Raw genomic sequence first — 19,882 nt, forward strand, 5'->3', positions numbered from 1 at the left:
TTATTAAGTGTATCGGTATCGGCCGAGATTTTGACTATAGATGGGCAGCTCTGTGTTGCTGACAGACCCGCGAAGCACGCTGCTGCGTCACCCCTCCCCCTCTCATTGAGTAAAGTAAACAGCCTTGCAGGCTGCCACAAAGTTTTAGACTTTCAGACGCATAATATTTTAATGTGGACACTGAATGACATGGCATGTGCATGTAATAGGCCTAAAGGGAGAATGTTTCAGCTCCATCCATTTTCTGTACTGATTTTAATTCCCTGGTTCATTGTCCAGTCAATAATCACCACCATTTGCCATCTTTTACCTACCGTAACTGTCTACCGGCATATGTTTCAGTGTCTTATTTCAAAACGCACATTTCATACCGTCATTCATTTATCAACTCCAATCTGTTTTAGCGACATGCAAACTGGCTAAATTAAAATATTGTAAACCATTTCTGTACCATTTAACCAACCAGCTCTTCCAACGAGGGTAAACTACTGTTTTTATTTCCCTGGTTCATTGTTCGGACATCTATCACTCCCATTTGCCATAACTCTTACCTAGTGTTGTAACGAGTGCCTTCCAGCATGTTTCAGTGTACATTTCCACCGCGTTTCAAAATGCGCATTTCGTAGCGTCATTCATTCATTAACTTCCATCTGTTTAGCGATCTCCAATGAGTAACAAACATCACTTGCAAACTGGCTATTTCAATTCATAGAAGTTTATTTGTTTAGAAATACTGTGTAAAACATTTCTGTAACATTTAACTGACCAGGGGTGCATCCCAATATGTGTCCTTGCCTCCTCCACTTGTGCTTGTCTCCTCGTCCCGCCTCCTGGCCCCTCCTCCGTGGAGAAAACGATAAAGTTTCCCAGCTGTCAGCCTCGCCACAACAACTTTTGAGGACAATTGAGCTTTTGCAAGATATTGAAATATAACGCTGTTGTCAGTGATGTCATCATGACGAGAAGCAAGTGGAGGAGGCAAGTGGAGGAGGCAAGGTCACATATTGGGATGAACCCCAGATCACCGGCATGCTGCCACTTCCTCGTTCGCAACAAGTGAATGTTCCAATCTGTGTAAAATAGAGGGGTGTCCGCCGTTTGGCGGACCAAATCATTTTGAACAGGGGTGTTTTTACTGGTGGGATTCTTTGCAATGTATTTTATAATATGAAAATAAGAACATGGTTTTACTTGTCTATGTGTTTTGTTTGCATTTCTTTGATTTGTTATTTTGGGCTTTTGTTTGTTATTTAGTTGATTTGATTTATTTTGTGAAAGGCCGTAGTTAATCAAGTACACCTATACAGGTGAAAAAATAGTCATAAATATTTAAACCCTTAATAATCTTGGGGTCATCCCCAACATTTTTCAAATTTACAGTCAAGCTCTATGCTATTGTACCACTGTCAAGCCACAGTCCTTTGAATTTTTAATGCCTTATGTACCTTTTTAGGTGGCTATAATGAAAAACTTGAAATACTAGTTGCTCAGTGTGCTTTGTACATGACAGTTATTTTCCTGTTATTTTTCTGATATTTTCCTGTTACTGATTTTTGTCATTTTTAACACTTTTTTAACAATATCGGTATCGGCCGTATCGGGTATCGGAAATCGGATATCGGCCAAGGGTGATAAAATATCGGTATCGCATCGGCCATTAAAATACCTGTATCGGTCGACCCCTAGCATGAACATCAACCATCTCTTCCTTACACACACACACACACATTGATGTTACACCCCAACTTGATGGCCTGACTACAAGACAATCCTGAATATAAGATGACCCCCCCCCCCTCTTTTTTTTGCAACTTCATTTTTTTGGGGGGAAAAAGTTTTTTTCAAGATCAACATTTTGTTTTACATAGGAAAGGGTAGGCCTAGTCAAGCTAAAAGTCTGTTCTGTTCACATTTTAATAAAACACGTGTCACAGTATAATTTCTATGAGCACTCTTTATAACAGAGCACATTAATCAATTTATGATAACTCGGAACAAAAATTCTCCGCCTCTGTGCTCATTCAGGCGCGTCCACAGACAGGCAATGCTTTCTTGCGCACAGATGATCATTGGATGTCTGACGACGACACCATCCAAAACTTAACCGAGTGATTCGTCAAATGGCCGTTCATTTTCCACATTATTGTTTCAACGGGTGCTGACAGGTGGCCAGGTAAAAAACAAAGTTTTCCTTTTGAAAGTAACTGAACGTGGACAAGCGACAAGTCCATTGATTGTTGTTTCAAATTCCCACCTTTGCGCTGTCTGCCCACGCCGCTTTGAGTGGCAGCTGATAGACGGCCGACATTCACAGCGAAAATTGGAACATTATTTTTGGTGCCATTTTGTCTGTAGTCCGCGAAAATGAGACTTTGTTGAGACCAAAAACATAATTTCACATTCGGGCCAATAGCCACGTGCACTCTTGGGATAGGCGACGCAGCACAGAGATTCTTGGCTCATCTCTGCTCCAGACAGACGCCTCTCTCTTGAGCAGATGATAATTTGCACATTTATTACCGCCATGCAGAGGTCGCGTTAACCGACAAATGTCCGTCATTGTCGGATTTTTTTGAAGGATGACGGAAAATTCTGTAGCCTGTCCGTCATTTTGATGGATCATATCGAGGGTGATAATAAATAAATCACACATTTGCTCTCCTTGATAGGGGTGTACATAAACGTTGTGTATTTCAATTTGGCATGGTTATCAGCGCAGAGACAACTCTGGCTATATCCTTCGCCTTTCTCCCTCTCCCTGCTTCTCATCCCATGCGCAGCAGCAGAGCGCGCCTTTGCACTTGCTCCAAATAATGAATTACAATAACGATGATGTTGCCACCATACACGTGTGACTTCGATTAATTTAAGATTCAAAACGATTTGCAGACCCAAGCCCACTACATTTACCGACTATCTGATTTTATGACAATGACGAGGTTGTCCTCATACCGCCCTTCATAAAAGCATGGTTTCATATCGTAATCGCCTCAGCCGTCGCTTCACTCCTCGCTTGAAAGATTAAAAAAAAATATGCGAATAGCATGTTTGCTAGCCAGAACATTCACTCAAAGGCAATATGCTGGTTTAAAACGGCTGCTGGACATGAATCAGGAAAAACGGATATTCAAGATCCTAAACATTATCAGGCAACTTTTTACCGCTTGACAAAAGTTGCCTGAAACAGTGCAATTAGACTGGGGGGGCAAAGTGAGAAATGATTCGTGGTATAGAAGGTTAACTTGGCGATTGAATGTCGAGTGAAAGGGGATGTATTCACAGCTGTTTACTCTCAGTTGGCCGCAATTGCGCATGTGTTGTTCCCGGTGCGGGGTCGCGACCCCCCACATTGAGAAAGAAGAGGACGAATAAAAAAATTGCGATGAAAGATTTTTTTCTACCCTGACTATGACAAAGTCTAGCGCAACCTCTGCCGCCATGCCAAAGCTTAGCCTATCTGTGCTGTCCCAGGGGGTGTTCACTCGCGGTCTCGGAACTAGCTAGCCACAAATGGCTAACCCTATCTGAACAAGTGCAAAATTAATGGGTGTCAATGGAGTTTTCTACTATTATAATTTTTGTGATTTTATATATTTTTTTGCCCTGAAATATTAATATTCAGTTTGGAACTAGAAATAATAAGACCTCGTTTGAGTAGCATTTCGATTATTTTGCGCAACTAGATTATTTTATACTGGGACACAAAGCTCAATATTTATGAGGGCAAACCCATAAACAATGGCGGGATGCTAGCGAGTACAGGTCGAAATCTTCTTTCCTGCTGTAAAACTAGACACCTGAAAGATTTGACAATACAGCCTATTATTAAACACCAGCCATAGTGCTTACCAGGAATATTTTGTTGATGAAATTTGTGACTGGAAATTGCAGTAGCAATGTATTCAGCATATGGGCTCCCTTTTCCATTCCACACATTTCCCCACATGACAGACTTACCGACGCTCGCCAACTAGTGGACACTCAATAGGAACCGCAGTATGCATGCAAAGCTGGCTATAATGGGAACCAATCAGACTGATTCTTCTCCCTGTATTCTAGTTTCTCTGGCTGTCCCAGCAGTTGAGCCAACAGCCCATGTGACCGGATTTTTTCACACCGGTGTGCAAGATCAACGTGGGGCTCGATTGACTTGGGATGACAGATAAACAGCCGTTCACGGCGGCTAGGAGACACATGGTGCGTCTTAAGTTAAATTTTACACGTTGATCTCGCACACCAGCTATTTTCACAATTGAATGGCTTGACGACAGCATCAAAAACTTACAGGTGGTTCGCCTAATCACTGTTCATTTTTCACACTGCATTGTAGCCTGAACTGGTTCCGTCAAAAGATCGTGGAAAGCAGACCTTTCCTTTTGAAACAAACAAAAAAACCACTGACAAAACTGTACGCGCAGGGAGACGAGTGCGAATGAGAAGTTGTTCCCCCCTTGCGTCTGTCATGACATTGACAACTAGGCATTCATTCATGAAGCATAGTAACAACGATAGAATCTATAAATATGGACCATACATTTTCTTAACCTTATTGAGAGTTGTATTGCCTTGAGGAGTGATGGCCAAATCTTTCAGGTTACAACATTTTTGCCGCTATTTTGTCTTGTCATCGAAAGACGTGCTCCCTTTTTAAAGCGCTATTTTTAGAACATACAAGGCTTAATTCGCGTCTTGTATTTGGGCCAATACAGTAACAAATGTCACACACCAACGCGATCAGGACACATTTAGGCTACTACTGTATGCCTACCAAGACCACAGGGCACTTATTTGCCATAGTTCTAATCAACTTTGTGTGCGCAAAATGCGACAAAATGCGTCCGCTCCAGACTAAAAAGAGGGGACTGGGCCTTTGCAGTTGTTGGCCCTAAACTGTGGAATGAGCTCCCACTTCATATCCGCCTGGCTCCCTCCTTAGCTGTTTTTAAAAGAGATCTAAAAACCCATTTTTATGCCCAGGCTTTTATTTCCCCTTGATCCTTTTCTTGTCTTTTAATCTCTCCTGGGCCTTATTAATTTGTTTATTTCTGTATTTTTTTTAATCACCCAGTGAGCAGACGGAACGTCTTCTGATTGGCTGAGCAGGTGTCCTTTATTCCCCGGTAGCAGGACACCTATGATGTCATGCGGGCATGCGGGCGTTCAAGTTGCTTCTTTTCTAACTTTCTGGCGAAGTGCCGTTACTAGTTCTATCGCATCTGGTTGTCTAGTCAAGACCGCGTCGTTAGTTCTATCGCATCTGGTTGTCTAGTCAAGACCCCGTTACTAATTCTATCGCATCTGGTTGTCAAGTCAAAAACCCAGTCGTCAATTCTATCGCATTTGGTTGTGAAGTCACCCCAACATTCTGCGCGCGTCCTTATGCCTCCGATAGAGGCGCGTCTCACTAGATTAGGAAGTGGTGCCCATAGCAACGTACCAAGCGCAGTGGTGAATCTACCTTCTCACGAAGCCTTAGATCAACATGTTAATAAATTAATACTTATTAACGTTTAGAGCGTTCTAAACAGCCGTCGGGCTGTTTAGAACGCTCCGCCTCGTCCATTATTTCCCTTGATATCGGGACACCTCGTCGTCCGCTATTCCATACTTAACCCACCTCTTTTACCCTCCTTATGTATTGACATTCCTGTGTGATCCCTGTTATTTCACGAATTGATTTAGATTCCAAATAAACTTTGACTTGACTTACATGTTTGAGTTCAAAAATGTTTTATATATCACAGCAATTATGAAAGAAAGGCAATTGAGGTTTGACTTATCGGAAATAGAGGAGTTGTTATTTTCTTCAGAAACTTTAAAAGAGAAAATAAGTATATTTTACAACCTTATGACAAAAGAAAGCTCATCATCATTTGTGGGGTTGAGAAAGATATGGGAGAATGATATAGGGAAAATATTTGATGATAATGCATGGTTAAATATTTGTAATAATCAGGGGTGGAAAAGTAACTTATTACTTTTACTCAATATTGTACTTGAGTAGCTTTTATGAATACTTTGTACTTTTTAAGTACATTTTTAAATTAATACTTTTACTTGTACTTGAGTACATTTTGACCCAAGTACTTTACTCAATTACACTGGAACCTGGCCTGAGTACTGAGTAAAAAAAATGACTGAGAGGCAAAATGCCATGCACAATAATGCCACAATCCGCCAGAAATGAAAGATTGTGCAGGATGGCACACAGCATTTCCACTATTTTACTATCTTGTATCAATGTATTGGATGATGGCTGGTGCTAAGCAAGAGATAGAGGTTATGGAGGACGATATTCAAGAAAAATAAACATGACATTCTCAAGAGGAAAGCTAATTAAAAGTAACTAAGTACTTTTTACTCAAATTACATTATAAGTGAAGTACTTTTTACTTTTACTTGAGTAGATTTTTAGATAGGTACTTTTACTTGTACTTGAGTAGAATTTAGGCAAAGTAAAGATACTTTTACTTGAGTACACATTTTCTGTACTCTTTCCACCTCTGGTAATAATATTAATTTCCCTTTTACTAGTAATAAAATTAAAGAAGCAAATTTCAAATTTATCTACAAAACCTACGTGGGGGGGGGGGGGGGGATGGGGAAATAATTGTAAAGGACTTGGAGACTGTACAAACAAAAGACAGAGAAAATATGTTTTGAGTGTCCTTTGAAATAAAAAGATTTAACAAAAATGTTTTATGGGCAACGTTAACATGTTACGGTGCTTTTGAGGTCAGTATCACCCAACCATTTTGTTAACGTTTAACGCAGCAGGGTTTTTTTGTGTGTGTTTTTTAAGCCTTTTATGGCCATCATTTGTTCCCTTTTATTTTGAAAGTGACAGTTTTCCTATGCTACTGCTTCAAGTGACAGCTGACAGAAAAAAGACAACAGGATCTAGAAAAGTAGGGAAAACAAAATAGGTGTACAGAATTGCGTCAACTTCTGAATGGACATTTTCGGTGCAAAGTTCTACAGCCCATTGTGCGGCTCTCGAGCAGCATTTGGCTCGCCTTGGCAGCTTGCAAGGTTATAAGAATAGGCCTATTGTAGGCATAACGCCTTGTTATGCTGACTGTCTATCAGCTGTCAATAACACCACATGGACTGACGGTGTGCATAGCTGAAAACTAAAGCCCTGATCAAGAAGCTGACTGCGAAATATTAAATTCCACCAAAACATTTTGGTTTCTACATCTGATGCTGCACTTGCATAGTAGGCTAACCGAAGATGCTGACTCAGGGCACAGTTGGGAAATCTGCTGTAAAAGAATGCATCTTTACTTGCTTTTAAGTTCAACATGTAGCAACATGGTCCGATTTAGCTGAGCCCCACTAAGTTTACCCAACATTGACAACCTCATGTCGTCAGCATTAAACTTATTGATTTGTCATGCTAACGTTATTGTTTTGAAAATTGTAATTGCTGACAACAGCCTGTTGATTATTTTCTAGTTGCTGAAACCCCTTGAATAACTGCTATAGATGAGAGAGATGGAGGGAGAGTGGACGCCGGTAACTCCACTCTCTTTGACAAAGAGAGAAGGAGGGGCTTTTTCTCTCAGACACACACCTGCCTGTTGCCTGTTCATTTCAAGTGATAAGTCTTTTGTTTCTTGTACTGTAATCCCACGTAGACTATTGTAGGGGAAGCTGCGTGTGGATTTACTCCTCATGCGGCTATACCAGTAATTGAAGGCAAAATTCTCGTTTGGGAATTTAATGAATTATGAATTCATTAATAGCAATAAACAAATTAATTAAAATGTAATTAAAGGGCCGTCTCATAAAATCCTTAAGATTATCAATCACAATATTCAACAATAAATTCCTGAACACAGAATTAATAATACGTTTTGTACTGGGTTCCTCAGCAGGGCACAGTGAACAGTAAGGCCTATTCTCTGTGATCAGCTTGGGTACACAAGCACAAAACTAGATCTGAAGGCAAAGTTCTATAGTAGGTTGGTTGGTTGTACAAAGCAACAAGGACAACAAAATGCAATCAAATTAATAACTTTATTAACTACTAAGTAATCTAATAAAATGCATTACATTCAAAATCGATTAAATGGAATAATAATAAAAATTATAAGGCACAATAGTATAAAACAAGAAAGAAAATAAAAGAGGGGACAAGAAAGAAAGGGGAGGCAGGCTTTCAGCGTGTGTGTGTGTGTGTGTGTGTGTGTGTGTGTGTGTGTGTGTGTGTGTGTGTGTGTGTGTGTGTGTGTGTGTGTGTGTGTGTGTGTGTGTGTGTGTGTGTGTGTGTGTGGCAGAGGTCTGGTTGCTATATAGGCCATCACGTGTGTGTGTGTGTGTGTGTGTGTGTGTGTGTGTGTGTGTGTGTGTGTGTGTGTGTGTGTGTGTGTTGTTGACTAAGCTAGCATTAGCTACAGAAAGAATAGACAATGGAAAGGCTACTGATAAGTAGCAGCTTAGCAAAGGCTTAATGTCGTCTAGGCAGGGCCCAAAGGGTCCACAACAATGTCTGGGGTTTCTATAATAAATGTACACAATTCCGAGTAGAACGGAAAGAGAAATGATGGGGAATGATAGAGTAGTCAGTGGGAGGAATGCATTGATTGTGTGTGTCTGTTGCTGGCCAACAATGGCGTCCGCTCGGCTAGGTTAACGTTAGCATCAGAACCGTGAACAATAGGGATAGCTAGCGACTATGTAGCAAGTAAACCGTTGTGGTTTCAGGCGCTTCAAGTCCCGTAGTGGACGCGTGAATGTCTCAAGAGGTTCTGGAATTATCGATAACAAGTCCGAGTAGGAAGAGAGAGGAAAACGAAATAAAAGATATAGCAAGTGGGAGATGTTGCCTTCTACGTAGCCATTATAAAAAACTACTATAGTAAAACTACAGGAAATGGGGTTTCAGCGTACTTGTGTAAACACTGCGGGCCCAACGTGGCAATGGCTAACTAACAGAGTTGAAAAAAATATAGTGCTGTGTGCACCCGAAAAAGGACTGTATGATAGGGGCTGGATCAGGTATACAACAAACACCACAGGCTGTCCGGCCAGAACAGTATGAAGATGTCCAATGAAGTCAGACACACACAGATGGGAATGCAAACCGTGAAACCGTGGTTTTACTATAAAAGTAAAGAAATACAAACAAGACATAAGCAAAATATACATTCATGAAAATACACATAATACTATATACAATATACAATATATACAAAGGGTGAAACTGAGGATAGCTGCCTACAGCAGCTATCTTACCAAGGGGGAGGGGGAACATGAAGGTGACTGCCTACAAGCAGCCATCTTAAGCAGGGGGGAATGAGAAGGGGACAACATGACACACAGCTACCTACAGTAGCTGTGTGGACCTGAGCATGGATATGGGAATGCCTACAGCAGACACATACAGCATGCATTAAACAGAAACATGTGAAATGTAAGCACTACTCCACCACAGCAGTACATTACTGAGCCAATGTACTCTCTGGCAGAACCATGGCATGGAGAAATGAGTAATATACTATGCAGTCACTAGATACAAACAGTACAGTAAACAAATACAGACATGACATAACATAGTAACAACATAATACAGTTGACTCACTCTCAGAGACGCACGGCAATGCAAAGAGTACACGAGTGGACGCTGGGACCCCGATACGTCCAAGAGCAGAGAGAGAGAGTTGGGTCCCATAGATTCCCCGTCCGAACAGTGGTCTGAGGAGTGACCTCTGTGTCCTGGCCCTATATGCACACGGCAGCACAGCAGGGTGCCGAGCCAGGGGGTGTGCCTGTTGCCGGGGGCCCCTAGCAACACACTCAAGGGCCAGGAGTGGAAAATCACCGGTGTACAGGTCAAGCAGAGAGAGCAGAGCAGTAGAGGGAGGGGGGACAGGTAGCCCACCAGCAACGGGGGATGGGCAGCTTGCTAAGGCCAGTGAGGAGAGACCTGACTTTGAGGGCTCAGGGGACTGAAGGGCGGGTTATGCTTCCTACTTGTGCCACAGAGTGAGCTTGTCGCAGCCATGATGCAGTTAATTTTGGTTTATGCCCTGTTTTGAAGCACGGTCTGCGCGATGTCATTCCACGCTGAAACTGCCTTCAATACAAAGAGTAAACTAGACGTGTCGGTTGTTTTTTAGCATCACAGACTCGACGAGAATGAAAATGAAACATTAAATCTTTATATCACGTGCATGTTTGATCGCACTGGCAGCCACAGTGGTAGTTTGGAACAAAGAAGTGGCTCATTTGTCGAGGACGAAGCGGAATGTTTCCTCGACCTCGGAACCACTGTTCAATTGTCCAAATAACTTCAGCGTCGTAACTTGCAAGCGCATGTGTTGTCTTTGGTTCGTGTAAATAAATCAAACAACAAAGCACGGGCAACTTATTTAATGAAGAGCTCACAGTCCGTAGACCGACGAAGGTTAGAACAAGGAAGTAGCGCTTGTTCTCGACTCGAGGACAGAGCAGGCTGGTCGAGAGGACCAATCAGAGACCTATTTTCGCCCTTTCACGCCGTCGCTCCCTGCGTCGAGACACAATTTCGGGGAGGTGCCCCAGAGTCCCTGCGTGATGGGGGGGGCTTCACTCCGTTAACTGCGCGGCTCACTGCATCATGATGCAGTGACGCTGATCTCGAGGCATAAACCACCCTTCAGGGCCCACAATTCTTAACAAGAGTGCTTCAAGCAGAGTTGGCTATTCAGAGAATGGTTTACTACAGATTATGCACTAAAAGTGTATAAAAGAGTACTGAAATGCTCGGAGGGTTATGAGAATCTAACATTTCAAAGGGGAAGAGAGTGAAAGAACGAGGAAGAGAGAGAGCGAGAGAGAGATGGAACTCTCGGTGGCTATGTGTGTCTGTGTAAACAAATGGTTAGCGTCGCGTTGAGCTAACCTAGGGCCTGTTACGGCCTGTTACTACAAAAGGCGCAGCGCGTGTATTTCTGGACTAGTAAGCAAAACGGTCACGTTATGACGATCCTCGGAGAGTTCCGAACATTGATGGTTAATCAATATTTGAACTATTCCGTGCGAACGCCACAAGCGGGGTCGCTAGGCTTAGTAGCCAGTAATACAGAATGAGTTAGCAGAGTGTAACCTAAACTAGGCAGAAGGATGGACAGAGAAGCAGGATAAATGCAAATAAACATATGCACATGAAAAATAAATCAAGTGTCCGGATAAAGTCTTGAGATATGTCCAGGCAAGGTCTCAGACTTGAAGTGAGGAATTCTTTGCAAAGGTGTTTTAAGCTTACAGCGTGTGTAAGGTGAACTAAGCAGTCTATGTTTGTATTCGGCCGAAATATAAAAACAATAGCTTGTCCAGCTGCGCAAGTCGCTCTAGTGTCCTGCCTGTCCAGCGGCCAAGACGAGAGTGGTTAAAACAAAGGGCCATTGGGTTACCAAAGGGGACCCAGGTGATTGTGAGTGGGGCTTTGGTCACAGCGCCTCCTAAGGGAGGAGGACTGAGAACAATGTGGACAGGGATTTGGCCAGCCATTTGGCGATCAGAGGGGAAGTTAGATATTGTTCATCAGAGAAGCAACTCTTATCTTACTGATTATTGAGGACTTCAGTCTCCACCATCATCAGTTTGAGTCACATGATTCTCACAAGTTTGTCATGAGCTTCTCTTCGTAGAGAAGTGCCAGGAACTGTACCTACACTATCCTAATTTGAGTGTCTAATATTTTCAGTTCAATCTTAAATAGCATTGTTTAACTAGACTGCCTGTGCAGTCGCCTTCGACTGCTTAAGGTATATCCCCGAAACGCGACGCTTCCAGTCCCCCATCATTCCTACCACTCCGGTCCACCATTTCGTAAATGTATATGATACATACAGACGTGACATGACGTGCATAGGCTTAAAACCAAACGACTATTGTGAAAATGAAGCAAAAAATGGAGCAAATGGTAATACTGTTTTAATGGTTCAGTGGATATACCACTTTTGGTACAGTGTAATAACCAGTGTAACAATATTTAATACAATGTGATACCAGTGTAACACTGCCATTTTTTTCCATTACATCATGTGTTTGTACGTAAGTGGTATTACATGGTATTGCATATTGTTACACTGGTATTACACTATATTACATGGTATTGCATACTATTAGACTCGTTATTACACTGTACCTGATATTGCATATTGTTACACTGGTATTACACTAGTATTACATGGTATTAAATATTGTTACATTGGTTATTACACTGTACCTAATATGGTAGATTCACTGAAATGGTGAACCATTAAAATAAGGTGTTACCGGGCAAATCAATCCACCCAGTCAGAAGTTATGGGCCAAATGAAATTTCCGCCATTTTGAAAGTGTTGTCTTCCAAACTCGAATCAGTTCATGAACCTACCCTAGAGCATTCACACACAAAATCTGGGACAAATCCATCCACCCGGTCACTAGTTATGGGCCAAACAAAAATTCGGCCATCTTGAATTCAGCCATCTTGAAAGTGTTGACCTCCAAACTCGAATCAGTTCATGAACCTACCCTAGAGCATTCACACACCAAATCTGGGACAAATCCATCCACCCGGTCAGAAGTTATGGACCAAACAAAAATTCGGCCATCTTGAATTCAGCCATCTTGAAAGTGTTGACCTCCAAACTCGAATCAGTTCATGAACCTGCCCTAGAGCATTCACCCAAAAAATCTGGGACAAATCCAAACATCCGTTCAAAAGTTATCGCGTTAACACGAAAGACCTTACGCGGCGGCGGCGGACGCGGCGGCGGCGCACGCAAAACCATTACATCCCCGACGCTCCGCGTTTCGGGGATATAATAATTGTATGCAATAATTTGTTTAATCAGGCCTACATTGGATATGCCTAACACTGTAGCTATAATTTAGTCTGATTGGCAAATACATTTCCATTTTGAAACATAGATATATTATACATAGGTTACAGTACATGTGCAAATTATGATTATGATTGGTCTACATCATTTTAGAAAATATCAATGTAGATGGGTAATGAGCAAAGATTCCAATTCTTTCCTTGGTCGGCTGTGATGGGTGATTTTTGGATTTTGTGCGCAATGGGCTGTATTCTCCCACCCGCTTAAGTTTTACCAGTTGCGCACTTTGGGTGGGGCCAGGCCAAAATCGGGGAGGTTCTCATGTAAATCAATTCTAAGCGTATTCTCCCGTGCACTTACGCACTTTTCATCATCACACATCAAAGGGCTGTATTAAGGTCAAGCGCCACTGTGAGCTAAAATTTAATATTGCATTTGATGCTCGCATTTTGAACATGTCACACGGCTTTGTTGATGTTCCTTACCGTCAGCGTCAGCCTCCAAATCGAAATTCATTCACAGTTCCACATTAACATCCTTAATTGTGACAAAATATGACCAGCTGCACAGAGCATGTTCTCATATCGGTGAACTTACAAACAAAAGCAAGCAAGTAATTAATTAATAAGTATGAGGATCCTCATGATGTACCCACGGACGGTAACCAAAACCAAAAACACCTCGTTGAACCATGCGAAAGTTGACGAGGCATGTCAGACTAAAGACCGCTGTTCCAGTCGTCCTAACAGCCACCCCACCCAAAGTATGCCTATTCAAAAACAACCTTCACCATTTTTACAATGTTGTAGCCACAACGTTAAGTAAAGGGTTTTTATTGAAACTCCCCCACTTTTGTGATTTATTGGAACTTGTGCATATGTGCATGTAGCCTATTAAGGTGCCGGTATGCTTGCTGCAAGATACGTGAGCGCGTGCACGATTCGTTCATGAACGCGTTAACATGCGTATTTAATGTCAATTTCGCGCGCGTTGGACACGGCAGCCAAATGCGTGCGTCAGGTGCAATAGGCTATCTTCAAACTCGCTGGGGGCGATCGTAAGATAGACTGCGCAGTTCCACGCGTGTGCTTGATATGAAAACGACAATGGCAGCAACTTTTAAGAGCGTCTCATTAGAGTTTGTCCGCCAGTATTTTGCGTCTTGGTCAACTGCTTTTGAAGCAAACATGTGATGCCGGTTGCTCGCGGTGACGCGCGTAATTTACAGCTCACAGCAAGCATACCGGCACCTTTAAACTTTCTGAACTGATGCCCGACATACAGTGCCTTCAAAAAGTCTATACACCCTTCCTCAAATGTCAGCTTTTTGTGGTGTACAAAAAATGTCAGAAAGACAAATAAATTCACAGCTTTTTCCAACCTTCAATCTAATCTATTAACCTGTACAATGCAATTAAGGAACAAGCATAAAGCTTTAAATGGAAACAATAAATGAAATGTTCACAATAAATGAAATGTTCATAATTCCCTCCATAATTCTCTTCCTCCCTAATTAAGGCCCCAGTTACGGCTAAAGAAAAACAGCACAAAAGAAAAATGCTGCCACCACCATACTTTATGTTAGGTATGGTGTTATTACGGTGATGTTTTGCCCCAAACATACCCTTTTGAATTATGACCAAAAAATTCAGTCTTGGTGAGGCACATTTTGCAAAAAATACTTCTGTCATCTCCCAAATGCATGTGGGAAGATGTGTTATGGTCAGGTGAAACCGAGGTTGAACATTTTTGACATAATTCAAAAGGGTATTTTTGGCACAAAACATCACCGCAATAACACCATACCTAACGTGAAGTATGGTGGTGGCAGCATTGTTCTTTTGTGCTGTTTTTCTTCAGCTGTAGAGGAAGGAATTATGAACATTGCCACAGGGGCCGTGGTAGTGGCACAAAATCTTTTCCCCCCTGGTAGAAAGCTGAAGATGCAGAGGACCTAATCGTTCAGCCCGACAATTTCTCTAAGCACACGCCTAAATCTACAAAAGAATGGCTTCACCAGAATAATATTGAGGTTTCGGAATGGCCCAGACAAGCCAAAGGTGCTGCAACTAAGTGTTAATTTAAGGGTGTCTATATTTATGCAACCATGTTAATTGAAGTTTTTTATTTTCTATTGTTTCCATATAAAGCCTTATGCTTGTTTCTCAATTGCATTGTGCAGGTTAATAGTTTAGATTGAAGGTGGAAAAAGCTGTGAATTTATTTGTCTTTCTGTCATTTTTTACATCACAAAAACCTGACATTTGAGAAGGGGTGTGTAGACTTGTTGAAGGCACTGTACAAAACCACCACTTACTAAGGTAGGATACAGGTTGTCTTATCTGTTTTTGTAAGGTAGAAAATATTTTCTGAATCTCATTACAGCTAAAAGTTTGTATCCATTTTAGACTATGCAGACCTGCTGTACATGAATGCTTCATCCCAATGTCTGAGTAAGATTGACTCTGTGTATCATGGTGCCCTGAGGTTCATCACTAACTGTAGGGCTCAAACTCATCACTGTGAACTCTATGCCAGAGTTAAATGGTCTTCACTGACTACCAGGAGACTTACTCACTGGTATACATTTATTTACAAGACAATACTCGGACTACTGCCACCTTACATCTGCAGCCTAATCAAAGTGAGGAATATTGAGTCTTATGGTCTGCGCTCTAAAGGCCATTTGTTACTCTCTGTCCCTTGCTTCCGCACAGAACTGGGGAAGAGGGCATTTGTGTTTTCAGCCCCTACCTCATGGAACAATCTACAGAAGGACTTGAAACTAACAGATCTGATTCCATTGAACGATTTTAATTCCAAGATGAGATCACTTGAGACAGAGTCTATTGTCTGTAACTGTTTCAATTGACGTGTTATTTTACTTGATTTGTTATTTTAATGCAACTGTGTAATTTTAATTTTGTAACTTGAGCCGCCACTTGGCCAGGACACCCTTGTAAAAGAGGTTCTTAATCTCAACGGGTTTATTTTTCCTGGTTAAATAAAGGTTAAATAAAAAAATAAAAAATAAAGTAAAAAGGTAGACCTACATATCAGAACATGTCTTTGGCATTTAGCTTCTGGTCTCCATTACACCCCGTCAGCTACGCGTTCAAAGTCCTGGCTTGGCATTGCATGCCCATGTCCAATTAATTCCATTCCGCTTTTGAAAGTCAGCAAATACAATGTGTTTGTTACTGTGGGAATTAAGAGGCAATGATAAGCATTTTAAATCAGTTTTTGATTTCCGAAATTGTCTAGGCAACACGCCAAACTCCATTTTTTAACAAAACGTTTCATCATGTTAATTATTTTCAATCAAACTGTTGCTGTGCTCCAAAATGGTGAGCTACAGTTCCCGCGAATGGGACACATCGGGTTTCCATCTCATTATCTCACCTCCACTACTCACCTTGTGTTTGTGAAAAGGAGTGAAGGTTAGATTTTGAAATGCTTTTGCACGACAACTTTTGCCACATGGTTTTAAATTCAAAGTTAAAGTTAAGTTTTGGCTTGCTTTCAATGGATTGCCGAGGTTTTCACATGGTTGATCTGAAAATCCATGCTCCGTGGTTTCTTCGTAGCCACAACTGATGAACTTGGTAAAGACTCAGCCCTCCATTTAGCATATATCATGCCCATGTTGGGCTACGCGCTGTAGTTCTGTTCGGAGTTAAGCGCGAGGGGTGTGGTAATATTTCAGAGGGGAGAAGCAGGATGGAAGCGCGGAAAAGTTGCGCGCGTAAAACCGACTTAAGTGGCGACGGGAGAATTCCGCACAATGTGATTAATCACAGAGAGTCATTGAGTTAATGTGATAACATTTCTTCATGTTTGCCCATCCCTCATTTTATTTTATGTGATATTTTTTGCCGCATCGGTGGACTGCCATATAGTGCTCCATTACTTTATCAATTTCTCACTCAATGTCAATATGGACTATTTTATTTTACAACATGGACATGATGTTGAGATCATTCTCAAAAAGTGTTTTTTGTTCATAAATGATTTCTGCTGTACATTGCTACATCACATCACCTCACCATAATATTATTACCCCTGCTCAAGGGCTGGGCGGTTCTGGAAAAAAATGTGCATCACGGTTTTCTTTTTTTTTTCTTTTTTTCCTTTCTGTTGTCTTTTATTATTTAATGGCTGGATTACGTTTCGACTTCTGATTCTCCTCTGAATCAGAATCTTTTTTTTTTGATAAAATGTTTTTATTTTCCAAATAGCATATGATACAAGATATTACAGAAAGTCTGAGTTAAAGACAAAGAAAAAACAGTTAACAATATACACACATATTTCCTTCCCACCCCACCCACCCCATGGCGACACCCCCCCCCCCCCCCAACCCACCCTGGATCTCAGAATATAATACCAACAAAACATAGGTAAATAAAAAGACTTGAAAATATATTTCAACAACAGAAATCATTCTATTTATACATTATGGCTGATTGTCCTGTACTTTTTCTTTTACAAGAGAGTATGCTGCGTCCCATGCTTGAATTGTTTTTTTGCTGGCTCCATGCATTCGAGCCACTGATCTCTCCATCATGACAATGTCCAAAAAAGAGTTTGCCCATTGCCGCCATGGCAAGGTATGAGGTGGCTGCCATCTCAATGCCAGCATTTTCTTCGCTGCTGTAAGTCCTGCCCATAGTGTTCGCTTTTGTTGCAAAGAAAAGTCAAAGGTGGAGTCATCATTGAGCAGGAGTAAAGTGGGTGAACATGGGATATTGATCTCGAGCATATCGCTCAAGGTGGAAGAAATTAGTCTCCAAAATGCAGACACACTGGGGCATTCCCAGTACATACAGTCCCAGGAAAAAGTTTGTACACCCTTTAAAATTTCTTACATTTCTGTCAAAATTGATCATAAAAACAGGTCTGATCTTCCCGGAAATCTCAAGAAGGAACAATCAGAGTCTGCTTTAATTAATTCCACCCAAACATTTACATGTTATCATATTTTTATTGGCCATAAGGCCATAGCATTCACAAGAGAGCAATGCATAAGTAAGTACACCCTTGCATTAAGTAGGTTTTAATCCTCGGTTAGTTGCAATATCATCAACCAGACTTGTCCTGTAGTTGCACATCAGATTTGCAATCTGTTTTGTATCTTGTCTCCCTCTTCTTTAGAGAACTGCCTCTCGTCAGAAAGGTTTGTGGGATGTCTGGAGTGCATAGCTTTCTTGACTTCAGGCCATATAATCTCAATTGTCTTTTGACTGGGCTATTCCAGAATTTGTATTTCATTATTATGAAGCCATTCTAAAGTCGATTTGCTTCTAAAGTATAGGTTGTTGTCACATTTCAGCACCCATACTCTTGTGTGCTTCAACTGTGTGACAGACTTCCTCACGTTTTTTCTGTAAAATATCACAATAAACTTGAGTTCATTGTTCCACTGATAATAGCAAACTGTCAAGGGCCTGAGGCAGCAAGGTAGCCGCATATAATGATGCTCCCGCTACCATACTCAGAAGAGGAGATGTAACCAAGAATAGCTAAAAATGGGATTCATTCTGCCAATCTAAAATTAATGGGGTTTCTGTCCAAAAAATATTGCTGCACCTTTGAGGTTTGCGAAAAAAGCATTTATGTGCTTCATAGAATTACTGCAAAATATTCTGTAGACCAGCATTGAAACCGAAGTTGAATTATTCAGGGGAACACAAAATGTCATGTTTGGAGGAGAACTGGAGAACCACACCTTCACCAAAACATCATCTCCACCTTTGAGTATGGTAGCGGGAGCATCATTATATGCGGCTACCTGGGTGCCTCAGGCCCTTTTTAGTTTGCTATTTTCAGTGGAACAATGAACTCAGAAGTTTATCGAGATATTTTACAGAAAAAAAGTGAGGTAGTCTGTCACACAGTTGAAGCACACAAGAGGATGGGTGCTGAAATGTGACAACAACCCATACTTTAGAAGCAAATCGACTTTAGAATGGCTTCATAATAATGAAATACACATTCTGGAATAGCCCAGTCAAAGCCCTGACAAAAAACAATTGAGATTATATGGCATGAAGTCAAGAAAGCTATGCACTCCAGACATCCCACAAACCTTGCTGATGAGAGGCAGTTTTCTAAAGAAGAGGGAGACCAGATACATCCAGATTATTTTGTTAATCTGATCTGCAACTACAGGAAACATCTGGTTGAGGTTATTGCGACTAACTGAGGGTTAAAACCTATTGAATGCAAGGGTGTACTTACTTATGCCTTGCTGTCCTGTGAATGTTTACATCTTATGGCCAATGAAAATATGAAAACTTATAAATGTTTGGGTTGAATTAGTTAAAGCAGACTCTGGTCGTTCCTTCTTGTGATTTTCGGGAAGATCAGACCATGTTTTATGACCAATTTTGACAGAAAGGTGAGAAATTTCAAAGGGTGTACAAACTTTTTCCTGGGACTGTATGCATAAAAGATCCAACAGCATTCAGAGAACAAAGGTCACAATTAGGAGATGCAATAATTTTCATTGCATGTCGTCTCCTGGGGGTTAAATAAAACCTATGAATGCATTTATAGTGTATGAGTTGGTGGTCTGGGTTCTTGGAAGTACCATGTAGATTTTCCCATACTGTGCCCCAGCAGATATCTTCCTCTAATACAGGGGTGAGGTCCCTATCCCATACACTTTCCACTGGCAATGATAAACAGGGATCAGAAATAAATTTGTAAAGTTTAGAAACCAACCCACGTGTATGATTTTGGGGGGCAAGTAACTTCTTGATGAATGAAACTTTATTGTCATTGTACAGGTACAACGAAATTGGTACTTGGTAAATTTAGTGGATGAGTTAACAAGGGAACACCCCAAGGAACGCCATATGCCTTCATAGCAGATCTCAGTTGTAAATAAAAGAGAAATGATGTCCCCGGGAGGTCATATTGAGCTCGTATATCACTAAAGGCACGCAAACCATCAACATTAAACAAATTGTTAAAAGTCTGAACTCCCTTATCCCTCCACAATGAAAAAGAAATGGGCTTTTTTCCAACAAGGAGGGGAAAATTATTAAATATAGGGGAGT

This window comes from Engraulis encrasicolus, chromosome 1, assembly GCF_034702125.1.
Source record: "Engraulis encrasicolus isolate BLACKSEA-1 chromosome 1, IST_EnEncr_1.0, whole genome shotgun sequence".
Taxonomy (NCBI): domain Eukaryota; kingdom Metazoa; phylum Chordata; class Actinopteri; order Clupeiformes; family Engraulidae; genus Engraulis; species Engraulis encrasicolus.